Genomic DNA, 16684 nt, shown 5'->3' on the forward strand with positions numbered 1-16684 from the left:
CGTGGTCCAATCAGAGAGGGACATGTGTCCACCTTGGATGGGTCCAACGTAGACCACTCCTTGGCTGACACGTGTCAAGCCTCAGATAACGAATAGAATGGCGGCCTTCAAGGCCCAATTCCCAAGAACGTCGCAAAATGGCGCAGCCCATTAGGTCATCCTAACCTAATGAAGGGCACTTTTCCTAATGACCCTATAAATAGGGAGATTTTCCCCATTTTGGGGACAAAATTCATTTATAACAACAATCCTACATTCTCTCAAGTTAGAGAAAACACCTGATCTCGGAATCCGAGAAGATCTCACTTTTACCTTTTCCGCACCTTTTCATCTTCTACGACCAATACTAACTTGATCGTCGGAGGCAGAGATCCTACCAACCAGAGCCTCCGTGTTTTGTAGGTACAGACAGCACCGGACCAATCTTGGTGACGTAACTCTCCCGAGGGACCAAAAACACCCAAAACAAGCTTAATTTCAGTTCAGTTCAATTCTTAATTTCCTTCTCTCATAAACAATTCATTTCAGCTCTATTTAGTTCAGTTCGACCCCAATCAGTTCAGTTCTTAATTTCCTTCTCTCATAAACAATTCATTTCAACTCTATTCAGTTCAGTTCCGCCAAATTAGTTCAGTTTAGTTATGTTCATTTCAGGCCCTGTTCTTTTGAGCTTTTGGGCAGAGCAAAGTAGGAGTTAGTAGAGCATAGCAGATTTCAGCAGAGTAGAGTAGAGCAGATTGAAGCAGAGCTGAGCTGAGCCAAGCCGAGCAGAGCAGAGCAGATTTCATTATTATTATTATTATTATTATTATTATTATTATTATTATTATTATTATTATTATTATTATTATTATTATTATTATTATTATTATTATTATTATTATTTTTACTATTTTTTCTAGTACTATTATTAGTACTATTATTATCACTATTATATTAGTACTATTATTATTACTATTATTAGTACTATTATTATTACTATTATATTATTATTACTATTATTAGTATTATCGCATTATTATTATAATGATTAAATATTATTATTATTATTATTATTAAATAATATTTAATTATTTTATTATTTTTATTATTATAAAAAATAAATAATTATTATTTTTATTTTTATTATTATTAAAAATTAATAATAATTATCTTTAAATATTAGTTATTATTAAATATCAATTTTATTATAAAAAAATCAATTATTATTATAATTAATTATTGTTATTACTATTATTATCATTATTACTATTATTATTAAATATTAATTATTATTATTATTAATATCATAATTATTAAATATTAATTATTTATTATTTATTATTATTATTAAATATTTATTATTATTATAATTATTAAAAATTAATTATTTATTATTATTATTAAATATTAGTTTTTAATAATATTATTATTATTAAATATTAATTATTATTATTATTATTAATATCATAATTATTAAATATTAATTATTTATTATTATTATTAAATATTTATTATTATTATAATTATATATTTATTATTATTATAATTATTAAAAATTTATTATTTATTATTATTATTAAATATTAGTTTTTAATAACATTATTATTATTAAATATTATTTATTTATTTATTATTATTATTATTAAATATTAATTTTTAATGTTATTATTTTTAAATATTAATTACTTATTATTATTATTAAATATTAATTATTATAATAATAATTCAATATTAAGTATTATTTTTAAGCGAGAGTGAGGGATAGCTCAAGTGGTTAGAGCTTCCTTCCCAATTTCAGGAGATCCTGGGATTAATTCTCACCCCTGCCCATAGACCAATAAAAAAAATAAAAATAAAATAAAAAATCGTTTATCAAAGAATATTCCTCAACCCCAATTACATATCCCAAAACTTCCTCAATAATCTATGTTACTCTTTAAAGGGAAGACCCTTTTTTGATTGGGAATTTCCCTTTCCAAAAATACCCTTTAAAAAATATACAAAAATTTTTCTAAAAATGCTTTTATTTTTTTCAACAGTTATTGAATTTTACAAACATATTAAAATAAATATAAATTAAAATATTTTTAAAGGATAAAACAAAGGAAAAAAAAAACAAATAAACTTCCATGCCCGTACATCCTATTCAACTGGTGATAGCTTCCCCATTATTCATAAATTGCTCTCAAAAATTTCATTAAAAAAATATATAATAATAATAATAATAATAATTATTATTATTATTATTATTATTATTATTATTATTTAAAAAAAAAATTGTTCTCTAAAATTAGGTGTTGCATTAGTACGTAAACACATGTCCACTACTATCAAATTACTCCCTAGCAGTAATCCTCCCTTACAAATATGAGAAAAAGCAGTAGTTACTCTTCCTTTTCTCATTTTACATCTAATTTTATATTTTCTAATAAGGCTCTCTTTTCAAATTCAACGGGGTGTTCTTGGTATTGCAAGGTCAGTATTTTGGGCATATAATAATAGACGAATTTGGTTTTATCATATCGAAATTATTGAGTAATTAAACTCCATAACTTTTATATTCAATCTCTTTTCTTTTCTTTTTTTTTCAGTTTTGCCAATCATTAAGACTAGCTACTCATTTTCATCTTCTATTATTTATAGGATGTCAATTGCATACGCTCCTTTCGTGTATTTGAACCCGTACTCCAAATTTTGGAATGTAAAGGCAAGGATAATTAGATTGTACGAAATTCAACATGTCAATAATAACAAAAAAAAATTGAAAGATGGTTCTTCTTAATGCTACGCTATGTAAACATTTTTTATACTTCCTCTTTACAGTGCATTCTTATTATATTCTTTATTTTTTAAATTATAAGCTATGTGTGCGTGGCTGTGTGAGGATTTATGAAGTTATATTATTTCACAATAAATTATTAAATTACATACTCATTTATATTTATCTATATTTTTTTTACAGGGAGAACCCGTTCAAGTTATTATATTTACAAAGGATGTTGACAATTTTATTGGCAAATTTCAAGAAGTTTAGTGTACTGTTTTAAAAGGGTACAAGTTATTCAAGCTGACGATTGGTTACAAATAGTTCGTAATCCTTATCAACTCAACATAACTACGGAAACAGAAATACCCTTTGTTGATGCCGACATCGAAGATTTCCCCAAGTACTTCTACAATTTGGTGTCTTTACACGGTGTGACGTCATTCAAACGCATTGAAGGAATTGTGATAGGTTACTATATCATGATTCGAAAAATATTGTGTAGAACTCATGTGAGTCCGTTCTATTACGCGGCCCGCGCTCGGCCCGTTTCTTTAAAGTTTATCCCGCGCGCGGCCCGATCTTTAAATAACCGTGGTTTTTTTTTTAAAAAAAAAAAAAAAAAAAAAAACCCAAACCCAACGTCCGGCCTTTCTTCTTCTTCTTCTCACCCACGTTTTCTGCATTCTCACTCCATTTTCATCAGTTACACTCCGAATTAACTATCGGCTTAACTTCACGTTTCCGAATTATTCGCATCACTACTTCATTATCCATCTTTAATTTTATTTGCATGTATTTAATTTTTACTTCTTTTATATAAACCCTAACTTTCGTCATTTTCGACTCTATTAATGGCTGACATTCCGTCGATTAAAGATTCTTCTCCTTTAAAAGTTTATGTTAAACGAAGTAAACAAGCACAAAAACAGCAGAAGACAGTTGCAATGGCTGAAAGGTTTATTATATTTCGATTATTTTTAGGTTGTACTGTTTTTTTAAAAATCAATTTTTATAAGTTATTATTTCGTTCTGTAGGGTCGATTCAGAACCTCCATTGAAGAAGCGTGGTCCTAAACCTGGTTTTAAACGAAGTCGACCTGTTAGGTGTGAAATTTTGTACTTGTGGTTTTATATAGAATCTTTTTTCTTTGGAAACATACCATTTCTGATTATTATATTGTAATTTGATAATAACAGGATTTACAATGAGTTTATCAGGAATTGTAATTTTTCTATCAGAAATTAGCTTATTCTTCTGTGATAAATCATACATATGCCAATTAGCTTGTCTTGAATTTGATTATTTTATTTTGATAATAGTTTATGTTTTCCATGATTTAGGTTTTTTTGGTCAGAAATTAACTTCTTTTTATCAGTATTTAAATTATATCAGTAAGGAATAATATTTATTCAATCCGAAATAAGATTACTTTTATCAGTAATAATATATATATGTGACACATTACATTAGTTAGGAATAATAATTTTTTCATCAGGAATAAGATTATTTTGGTCAGAAATGAGTTAATTTTTTCCAAAAAATCTATCCACCCTTTCATATTTTTCTTCTGTACTTTAAAAAAACCATCCATCTCTAGAGCTTCAACAAAGGCGATTTAGTATTTTCTTATTCAATTTCTATTCGAATTCCACAAAATTGCAAGGTATATTGTTTTCTCTATTATTTTTATTGTTTTATAATTGAAATTAAGTTGAAAATATTATTGGTATTCTAGGGTTTAGAGTGCTATGTTGATCATCAGTTTTTTTCTGTAGTCATACAAAAACTGTTATAATGTGTGGAATATATGTATTTTGTTAGTTCTGATAGAATTTTCGGCTTTGTTACTCAAGTAATTTGATGCTTAGAATTGGTTGATGTTCATTGGTTGATGTTTTAGTAAGGGATTATAATATCTAACTTAGATATAATTATTTCATAGTCAAATATTAGATAACTTATGTCAGGTATTAATTTATTTTTGTCAGGCATAACAATATTTTCTTCAGGAATCAAACATTACAATATTTATTCAGGAATTAGATTATTACAATCAAGAATTAGATATTATTTTTCAGGAATTATTTGCTTTACTCAGGTATTAGATAATTCATCTCCTGTAACGTTGTATGTAGTCAGGTATTAGAATCAAGAATTGGTTGATGTTCATTGTTAGTATTTTTTAAAAGTGAGCATTTTTTGGTTTGAATTATTTTAAATTGTGGTTGTGTTAACACCAAGATTATTGGGTGTTTTGTTAGGGTGAATGGACCCAGTAGACGACCCTCATTACATGGCTGCTCTAGAGGATGCCCCACATGCTTTATCTGTTCCTGAAATCTTATGTATGTATATCTTTCCTAAGTGCACCCCTTGAGCCCAAGCGATGTGCAATTGTGTGTGTAAGCATTGGAATGATCTGTGGTTTTGGAAAGCCTGGATTCCTAATGTTGTTAGAGCTAGACAGGCCAGTGAAAGTTGGTGGATTGCAACTGATATTATGAGGCATAATGGGTATGGCTTTCATAATTCAATGGTTCAAGATTGGGCTGAGTTTCTGGATGGTTTACGATGGCTATTTAGGGATGAGGAAGACATGTGGAGTAAGAAAAGGAAAAGGGAGGAAGCTATTCAACCTGGTGGGCAGCAGAAGAAGATTAGGCTAGAGTAGTGATGTAGATAGTGCTAGGTTAATTACCATGTTAGTTGGTTTTTGCTTAACTACAGGGCAGTCTTTTGTATAGTAACTGACTCTAAGTAATTAATGCATGGAATTTTTTGCTCTTGTCATAGTTTAGTATGACATTGTTCTTTTGCTTTTGTAAGGCAATGTCAGTAGTATGACAAAGTGTTAATGTACTTATTTGACAATCATTAATGAAATGAAGAAATTGAAATACTGATTTTGACTTAATTTTGGTTTTGGTTTATATACTGTATCTTTTTATTGTTTATTCTTTTTTGTTACATAATGCTGGTGAATGGAAAAACATACCTCAACCAGGAATAAAATTCTTCCAGTCAGAAATTATATGAATATAAACAGGAATAAGTACATTTGAGTCAGGAATTATACTAATTTTATCAGAAATTAACTTATTTTTGTAATTAAATATATATTTTTAATCAGAAATAATATTATTTATTTCAGGATTATTATCTTTTTCCTCAGGTATTAGATTACTTAAGGCAGGAGTTAAATTATATTTGTCAGAATTTATTTTTGTTGTTCTGTTAAAGATTATAATATTTAATCAGATATTAGTATTTTATAGTCAGATATTAAATAATTCGTGTCAGGTATTAATCTATTTTTGTCAGCTATAACTATATTTTAGTCAGTAATTAAATAGTTTTAGAGTTTATTTAGATTGGTTGTGAATAATTAGAGTTTTGAATTTAATATTTTTAAATAAGAATTAGATATTATTAGTCCGATATAATTTCGTTATAATTTCTTTTATGTTAAGCATTCGTCGATTTTAGTTTGCAAGTAAATACATTTTAAATTGATGATAAAATAGTGTCATTTAGGTATTAGATTACTTTTGTCAGGATATAAAACTTATTTAACAGGAATAAGATTGCCTTCATCATGATTAAAAGTTTGAAGTCAGGAATTAATAAATTTAAATCTATCATTAATATCTTAGTCAGTTATTGCATTTTTTTCACAAGAATTATATTATTTTGTCAGGAATTAAATTATAGAATACAAATCACGTATTAAATTATACAACACAAATATTATGAAGCTAAAACTGCTTACTTCTGATATGGCGTTGCTCATTGCAAGATCTTGATCAGTGAAAATTGATTTTGGTTCAATTCCACACATTGACTTTTTGAAAATTGAAAGCAACCAAACAAATGTTTCAGTCTTTTCATCAGTTATGAATGCACATCCAAACGTTGTTGTTCTCCAGTGATTGTTTATACCAACAAATGGAGCACATATCAACCCATATTTGTTTGTTCTGTATGTTGTATCGAAGATTAAAACATCACCATAAGCTTTGAAATCTTCAAGCATTTGAGAGTCACGCCAAAAATAGCTTACAACATTATTTTCTTCTCCAAATTTCAGTCTATAAAAGAATGAAGGATCTTGATCTGCTCTTTCTTGAAGGGTGTCTAATACATTCTGCATGTCTCCGCCTTCAACCATACTCATTTTCACCCTTGATACATTGTTAAGGTGATCTCTCTTAGTATGACCTACACATTCTTCTCCTCCAACTTCATTGCTTATATAATTATAAGCATCCATTGGTTGAATACCACTCTCAATCATGCTCTCAATTAGCTCACCCATTGGAGCTGATATTTGCCTTTCTGATCTTAGATGATGTCGTTGAACTGTTATTACCAATTCATGATTATGTTCCAACTCATGTGTAAGAACAGTAAATCTACCTTCTGCATTTTTCTTGAAACGAATATGAGCTTTGCATCCAGTTCTTGTCTCATTTACTTCCCTTTATTTTCTCTTTCTTTCATCAGTTTTACCCAATATAGGTATTTCTACTGAATTTTTTTCACCTGCAATCTTCATTTTACCCTTTGTCTGTCCTTCCTTAGAACATCTAAAATAAAACTCATACAGTGAATCATTATTATCTCTTCTCTTTGTTGATTTTCTGACGCTAAAACAAACAGATCTTGAATGAGCTTTATATAAAAAAATATCCATCATTATAGTGTGATACAGTATAACCTGCTAAACATCTACTTATGTTTTCATCCTTGTCATATTTGTAATAATCTGCAGCAAAAGTTAATATAAATAACAAAAAATTGAAGAATTAAAATATTTTTTATGTAAGAAATTATAAAATTTCAGTCAAGAATTAGAATATTTAACTCAAGAAATATATCACTTAATATAGTTTGTAAGGAATTAAAGATATACAGTCAGAAATTACATTATACATGTCAGGTATTACTCTGTTTTCAGGAATTTTATTTTCAGCAACATCTTTATAATTACAGAGCATTTAATTGTTAGTTGCTTGAGTATGTAAAATATTTAATATAGTTGATTGATAGTCATTTATTCTTACCCTAAACGCATTGTTCTTCATTTATCTTTTAGTCGGGAATTACTTATATATGTCAGGTATTACTCTGTTTTTGTAAGCATTGAAATATTTTTTCTCAGGAATTAAACTGTTTTATGAAAGTCAAAGTCTCAGGAATTTGCATGTAATTTGCATGTTTTAATGAGGAATTAGACAATTTATGTTAGGTATTACTCAGGAATCTAATTATTTTTCATCAAGTTTAATATAATATTGCTCATGAATTGGTATGCTTTAGTCAGGACTTAGATTATTTTAACACTGCATAAATCTGCTAATATTTTTAATTTTCAAACTAACATACCTATTATATTTGCAGCATCTTCATCTCTTTCTTCATCATTTCTTTCTTGATTGGTGTTCTCTTCTATAATTACATTATCTGTTGCATTCATTCATTATAAGTCGAAATTAACAACAATCTGAAAAGAAATTAGCCTTGGTTGCAAATTATCAGTCGAAATTAACTCGAAATTAAATATGATCTAAAATTAAATTAACATTGCATGCAAATTAAGTATAATCTGAAATTAAATACGATCTGAAATTTTGAAATTAAATTGAAATAAATTGTACCTTTTTCGGCAATAATTGAGCTCGAAATTGATTCTACAGGTGAATCAGATTCTTCTTCAATTATCATTCTGTTGTTTGATTTCTCCATTTTTTGATATGAATTTTCTGAAATTTGAAGATTTGAATGCTTTGAAATTTGAGTAAATGAAGGAGTTGTTAGTAAGTTTCGCGAAATTAATGCGTTCGCAATTTGAAGGTTTGAATGCTCTGAAAATGACGGCGCTCGATGTTTGAGAAAAAAGATAAATGATAAAAAAATTCACACATTATATAAAATTGGGCACGGGCTTTGGTCGGGTATCTCAGGCCCGCGTCCTTTTGATTAAGAACCCGGTCTCACATGAGTCCAGTCTCACACAAAACGCTTTCATCATGATTTCATTTTACATTTTTTAATTACGGTACTAATTTTTTTGGGAAAACTTCAGTAATCAATTAATTAATATTTTACCCTTTTATGTTTTTTTTTTTTTAAAGAAAAATTAGGTGTTGTAGGACTAATTATATATGCAAGTGAGATTCACCGGAATAGCATTACGGGTACTATTAAACAAGATATTATCCTGCTTGATCAAAGGTAATATCTAAAGTTTTAGAGAAAGGCTTGAAAGCTTGCCCACTCATGCATTCATTCATTAATTTATATCGTACAACGTTTGACTACTACGATATCAAAATCATATTAAGCTATCATCAATATATCCTATAAACAAGGTAACTACCCAAATATATAAGATAAGCATATCTAATAATATCTTAACAAATCCCAACATGACTTTGACACAATATTATTTACGAAGTACAATTTTTTTTTTTTACTTGATGCTAATGAAGTACAATTTTTTTTAATAGTTGTTTTGCTATGAGATTGACAATATGGAATAGCTTTGTCAACGAAATTGGTGAAAGAGCAATAGAAGATTATGATCAAAATCTCACTTTACTTGCATGTAATGTCCAACTTCAAAAGTATAATGGTAAAGTTAATTACATAAACAATTTTTATTATAATGTCATAGTTTGTGACAGGTTAAAGTCGTATCACCTAATCAAAAGTAATTACCTAAGTCCTCTAACTAAAGTAGATAGGGAAGTAGGGTCGAATCCACAGGGAAACTAGTCTTTCTATTCCTAATTAATTAATAGCAATCTAAATTATTAGTAAAAATTTGTTGTGATTTAAAGATTATACTACGAAGAATATAAGTAGGGAGAATAAAATAAGAGGAATCAATGAATTGAAGACCTAGGGAATAGGTTCACCAATAAATAATATTCCAGGGTAAAACATAATAACCAATCATTAATGCATCAATTAACCAGATAATAAAGGGCTTTCGCTACGTATTACAATCACAGAATTAATCTACCGGTATTAAATCTCATCTCTCGAATCTCGACTTAACCATTTATAGATTAACCTGCCTATTGAAACTAGACCTAAACATCAATTCTCATCTCTCGAATCTCGAATCAATATTGTCAAACTCATACATAAAAGATCAGGCCTAATCTAGTGACAGAGCATTAAATCAATCAATAGGAAATTAATATAGCATTGATAATTAACAACAATAAATTACCCCTTCATATTATTTATGGATCCCCATAAACCCTAGAAAAAAAACTACTCACACATAATTAAATCTAAACTAATCAAAGCAATAAAATAAAACATGATAGAAGGAATAAAATAAATAACTGAGATTAAGAGAAAAGAAATCGTTACCAAAGTAATCAAAATAAAGAGTTGAGTAAAGAACAAAGTATAAAGTGTAGAGAGAGAAAATAAGCTTAAGTAAAAAGAGAAAGTCTAAGAGAAAGAATTACAATAGTAAAGAGAGAATAAGGAAGTGTAAAAGAATCCTAAACTTGCTTAACGAAAACATATTTATAATAAGCAAGAATCCTAAACTAAAACAAACTAAACGATGCTTAAAAGATCTATCAGAGACACGCGCCCGACCGGGCGCCACACCGCCCGACCGGGCCCGCCTTTTTTATCAGGCGAAGGGCTGTTGCGATATAAGTCTTCTTTGCCCGATCGGGCGGACCATCGGGCGGACCACCGGGCGGACCACCGGGCGGACCATCGGGCGGACCATCGAGCAGACCATCGGGCGGACCATCGGGCGGACACCCTTGGGCCGCTTGGACTCCTCGTTTAGGCTCGTAACTTGGCCCAAACCAAATATCCTCTTTGGGGCTTTAATCATTCGGTCCAAATGCCTCGTCTTCACACAAGTCGAGCCCTTATTCACCGGTTTGATTACTCTAACCGATCTTGGGCTACGAAAGATGGCCGTGCTCCTCCAATGCTCGTAGTTGCTCCATAAAATCCCGGGAAAGTACTCCAAAGGTGCAATTCCCTACAAAACTCAACCAAAACTACGAAAACACTAGAAAACACATATTAGTAATAAAAGTGGCTCTAAAGAGCCAAAAACACTACTAATAATGACCAAGGGACGGGGGTAAAATACTACATAAACTAGACATATCAAACTCCCCCAAGCCAAACCTTTGCTTGTCCCTAAGAAAAGAGCTCATCAATGAACATATAAAACATTCCTCACCCCAATAATCAAATCAAGCACAGACGATTCAAGGCAAATCTAATGAGCATGCTTCAATATCAATCAATCTCATTCATCCAATCACTCTTCCTCCCCAACAATTGTCAAATAGAGCAAACCACACGAGCATGTAGAATTCAAGACTAGTGCTCAAAAACACTCAACTCTCATTTATGTGGCGAGTAAAAGATGTACTCGATCGCTCTTCAACCACCCTTTTATGTGAACAATGCCCTCCCAAACTCACACACTCGTGTGTTTAAAAAGATAAGCACTCAACCTAATAGTCGACTCGGAATATGTCAATTCATAATTTGCATTGATAAACAACACTTTCACATCTACACAACTCTATGCACAAGGTCGTAAGGTCTTTAAAGCTTGTAATGTAAGGCTAGGGTAAAGGGTAGGAAATATTTGGGAACATGTGAGAGAAAAGCCATGCTTAAAGGGAGCCAAATCCTAATAAAACCAATGATCAAAATAAATAATGATCAACATCTCCAACATAACTAACTCCAACAAGAATCCACCAAATACTACTCCAAACAACATAAACAATCCCAACACTTACAATTTCACTCATAAAAATATGACAATGTAGAACTTGAGTGAATAAACAAACTTTGAACTCATTCTTTTTTTCAAACTTGATACTTTTTTTCTTTGAATTTTTCTTGGGCAACTTTCATATAGATAATTTGAACATATAACAATTTTTTTCTTTTGCTTTTTTTTCTTTTTATTCCACATTGGAAATTTCAACTTTGAAACACAAATTCTTATTTTTTCCAATCACAAAAATCAAAGAACAAATTACTCTTCTTATACCTCCACATTGTGTAAATAATGTGCACACTACAACTCCCTCACCTCACTAACTATAGCTCCCCCAAGCCAAGCTTGGGACTAGTAACCAATGGGGCTAAAAAGGCTTGTAATGTGGCTAAATAAACAATAAAAGGGCACAAGCAACAACATGGGTAGCAAGAAGGGAACAAATGTATCTAATATCGTCTGAAGGCTACCTAAAAGAATGAACGCCTTCGTCCTCCTCATGTGCATAATAGGTGAGTCATGAAATACTACTCATAGTTGCAAACCAATACTCAAATTCATTGACATACCAGGAACTAAACACACATTCCTAACCAAATCAACTAGTCAAGCACTATATTCACAAGTAGTTGGACAAAATTGACGCATGTTAAGGAATCCAAACAATCAAACTTCAAATCATGACCAACAAATCCACAATGCTCATCATCAATAACCAAGAATCAAAACAAATTTTCTCAAGTATGGGGCACAGGGAAGCATAATTTACAATTCATTGGAACGTATTTTTGGATTTTTTTATTTTTTCAATTTTTTTGTATTTTTCTTATAGGAAAGAAATAAAACTACACTAGGAAAGCAGTAAAACTACACTAAGCATACCAAGAGAGAGAGTGAAAGATATACCATATGAACACGAGAACCTCCCCCCAAGCTAAATCAGACAATGACCTCATTGTCTTAAGGGGAAGCAAGTATTCAAGGTGACTCCTCTTCATCATCACCACATCAATGTCACCAAAGCCTCAGGATTGCAATGCATCTCTTTGGAACAAAATTGGGCAAGAAAGAAACAAAGTGTTAGTGGAAAAAAGATAAAAATTGAGTCAGGTGCACAAATCTGATCATAACTTTTGATATATAGATGATAATTCAGTGATTCTAATTGCATTGGAAAGTAGACTTAAAGAGCTTTCCAACGATAGGTCACACGCCCAAATCCAATAAGAAACGCAAAAGTTATTTCCTGTCGAAGTTGAGCAATTTTGCTGATTCGCTCTCGCACCCGGTCGGGCGCCACTCCGCCCGATAGGGCGGTATAAACCCTCTAAATTCTCTTCATTCTCGCGCCCGGTCGGGCGGTCGAAATTTCCGTACTCGTCAACTCTCGCGCCCGGTCGGGCGGTCCTTCGCCCGGTCGGGCAAAAATTGTCAATTTTTCACCCTTGCTCTCGCGCCCGGTCGGGCCCGAGGCAATGTTTGGTACAATAGACTCCTTATCTTTTTTCCAAATTTGAATAACTCTTTTCCTTCTAACCTGTACAACTCAATAAACTCATTAAACTCTCTCCTCTCTCCTCTCACAAGAAATAGAAAGAATACTAAAAAAAAAACAAGAAATATACGGGTTGCCTCCCGCAAAGCGCTGGTTTATTTAGGTCCCGCACGACCCTCTTACCACATGTCGGGAAGTTAAGCCCCTTGGCCTATCGCCTAGTCGGGTGGTTCTTCACCCGGTTGAGCGATTTTTAAACCACGACTCGGCTTCCTAACACGCCCTGTAAGGCGCCAATTCACCCTATTGGGTGGATCCTCATTGGCTTGAACTGGTGGGTCTTTGCTTTTGTTCGATTGAGAACCCTTTTTGACCGTTGGTTGCCTCGATTTATCACTTTGTTGAGCTATTACAACACGATCTGGTGGAACTCTCACTCAGTTTCCGCAACTTGTGTACTTATTTCCACCTTCTCATCTTCAAAACCAAGACCTTCACGGTATAAGGCTCTCTCTATTGCGTCCACTTCCTCTATCCATCGGTTAGTTGTACCTGTAGAAGATGCAACACACGATACCGCCTCCAAGGGATCTTTAACAAAAGCTTGGGGCTTATTAGAACAATTACCAACCACATCAATTTTATAACACTTCTCCTCTAGCATGGGGCTTTTAGGGGTATTATTCAAATTAAAAACAATTTTATCATCCCCTACTGATAGTGTCAATTTACCACATTTTACATCAATAATTGCTCCTGCAGTATTAAGGAAGGGTCTACCCAAAATGATTGGGGTTTGCAAATCCTCAGACATATCAAGAACAACAAAATCCACAGGTATATAAAATTTACCTACTCTAACAGGGACGTCTTCTAATATGCCTATGGGGTATTTAGAAGAACGCTCGGCCATTTGTAGAGTAATATTAGTAGACTTTAATTTACCCATTTTTAGCTTTAAACACACAGATAATGACATGACACTAACACTAGCGCCCAAATCACACAATGCATTATCAATCATTAAATTGCCAATATGACAAGGGATAGAAAAACTACCGGGATCTTTTAGTTTGGGTGGAGATTTATTTTGTAGTACGGCACTACATTCAGCAGTAAAAGCGACAGTCTCTACCTCACTAATAGACCTTTTCCTAGTCAATATTTCTTTCATGAATTTTGCATATGCAGGTATTTGCGTGATTAATTCTGTAAAGGGAACTGTTACCTGCAAATCCTTCACCATGTCAAGGAACTTACCAAACTTCTTATCCATGGTGGTTTTCAAATGTCGATTTGGGAATGGTAGTTTGATAATTGGTTGTTGCACATCATTATTCCTGTCTTGAGTTACAACCTTCCCTGGAGTTTTACCCTGCAATGTAACATCAGAAATATTAGTACTACCCTTTAGCCCTGCAGGGCTAGGATTAATATCCCTTGGTATAAAGGAATCAGGATTAGCAATTTCTGTTGAAACAGGTTCATCTTCTTTGGGCATAGGAGGCCCATCATAGTGTGAACCACTCCTGAGGGTAATTGCAAACGCCTGATCTGTGGGTTGTACTGGTTGCGATGGTAGGGCTCCTTGTGGGAGAACCTGAAGAGCAGCGGCTAACTGTGCAATTTGAGTATCTATGACTTTATTGTGGGCTACAATCGAGTCAATTTGTGAGTCTCTACTCTCCATATGCTTTTGCATACTAGTTAACATCGCTCTAATTTCTGATAAAGCTGGGTCAGAAGGTGGTGGAGGAGTTTGTGGTTGGTTTTTCTGGCCAGTATTGGGATGGTAATATTTCTGCTGCAGTGGTGGTGCTAGTTGTTGTGGTTGTTGTGGAGGTGGAGGTGGAGGTGTGGGATTTTGCACATTAGTACTCCTGTAGGAAAGATAAGGATGGTTCCGATACCCAGGATTATAGGTGTTGGAGTATGGGTTATTTTGCTTGATAGACTGAAAAGCGTTAACCTGCTCCATGGAGCTCCTACACTCGTGTTCCCAATGACCTACAATTCCACAATTTTCACAGAAAGCATCATTAGCATTATTATCAACAGCAGAAACATTAGCAACAGAATTAGGATTGTTAGTAGTAAGGCTATCTAATTTCTGACAAATAGAAGTAAGCTGAGCTTGCATAAGGGTTACCAAATCAACATGATGTTTGCCCTTATTATCATAACCTCTAGTATTTCCATATTGGGAATTATGGATCGCCATATCTTCAATAACCTAACCTACATCATCAACATTTAAATTCATAAATCTACCGCTAGCTGCGGAGTCTAAAATTGTCCTAGATGCATTTCCTAATCCATTGTAAAAAGCTTGAATTAGCTGCCACTTTGCCAAGTTATGGTGGGGACACTCCCTCTGCAGATCCTTAAATCTTTCCCAAGCTTCATATAATGCTTCATCTGTCTCCTGGGCAAAATTCTGAATGGCACTTCTCAATAAAGCTGTTTTCTCTGCAGGGTAATATTTATTATAAAAATTTAAAGTAAGAGTATCCCAGTTAGTAATACCAAGTGCAGCTCTATTCAAACCATTAAACCATAATTTAGCTTTTCCACATAAAGAAAAGGGAAAAAGAATCTCCCTGATTTGGTCTTGCGTTACCCCATTCTGCCTAATAGTATTGCAATATTGACAGAAGTCTGCAATGTGAAGATTAGGATCTTCACCCTTAGCTCCACTGAACTGCTTTCTTTCTATCATCGTCATGAACTGGGGCTTGATCTCGAACTGGACTCCCTCGAGATCAGGTGTAGGAGAAAGATGTGGAAAATCCGTCAGGGATGGCTGCGAATAATCGCTAAGCTTGCGAGGTGGAGGTGGTGGTGGTGTACCCATTTCTAGTTCTGAGTCAGAAGAGTGTTCCGAATCACTAGAATTAGGTAATGGGTTTCTAGGAATATCGTTACTCCCAGAACCTACCAGGATCTGCCTATAAAAATTCTTTTGTCTATGAAACGAGCGCTCGATCTCAGGATCGAATGGAATGTAACCTGATCTGGAACACCTGGGCATAAACAAAGAACTAAAAAGACAGATATTAGAACTACCTCAAAGAACTAATGTCCTTTGAGGCAAAAGAAAAATAATCTAGACTACAAAAACAATTAGAAATAAAAATAAAACCGTTTCCCCGACAACGGCGCCAAATTTTGACAGGCTAAAGTCGTATCACCTAATCAAAAGTAATTACCTAAGTCCTCTAACTAAAGTAGATAGGGAAGTAGGGTCGAATCCACAGGGAAACTAGTCTTTCTACTCCTAATTAATTAATAGCAATCTAAATTATTAGTAACAATTTGTTGTGATTTAAAGATTATACTACGAAGAATATAAGTAGGGAGAATAAAATAAGAGGAATCAATGAATTAAAGACCTAGCGCATAGGTTCACCAATAAATAATATTCCAGGGTAAAACATAATAACCAATCATTAATGCATCAATTAACCAAATAATAAAGGGCTTTCGCTACGTATTACAATCACAGAATTAATCTACCGGTATTAAATCTCATCTCTCGAATCTCGACTTAACCATTTATAGATTAACCTGCCTATTGAAACTAGACCTAAACATCAATTCTCATCTCTCGAATCTCGAATCAATATTGTCAAACTCATACATAAAAGA

At 32.5% G+C, this 16684-nt stretch overlaps 1 non-coding gene across 1 annotated transcript; it reads left to right on the forward strand.

The window, feature by feature from the left end:
• Positions 1-15387: 15387 nt before the first annotated feature.
• Positions 15388-15494, forward strand: LOC145573503 (small nucleolar RNA R71). Its single transcript, XR_014097508.1, has one exon. It is a non-coding gene; the product is annotated as a small nucleolar RNA R71 (small nucleolar RNA).
• Positions 15495-16684: the final 1190 nt, after the last annotated feature.

Source organism: Chenopodium album, chromosome 12 (genome assembly GCF_948465745.1).
Source record: "Chenopodium album chromosome 12, dcCheAlbu1.1, whole genome shotgun sequence".
NCBI classification, from domain to species: Eukaryota; Viridiplantae; Streptophyta; class Magnoliopsida; order Caryophyllales; family Amaranthaceae; genus Chenopodium; species Chenopodium album.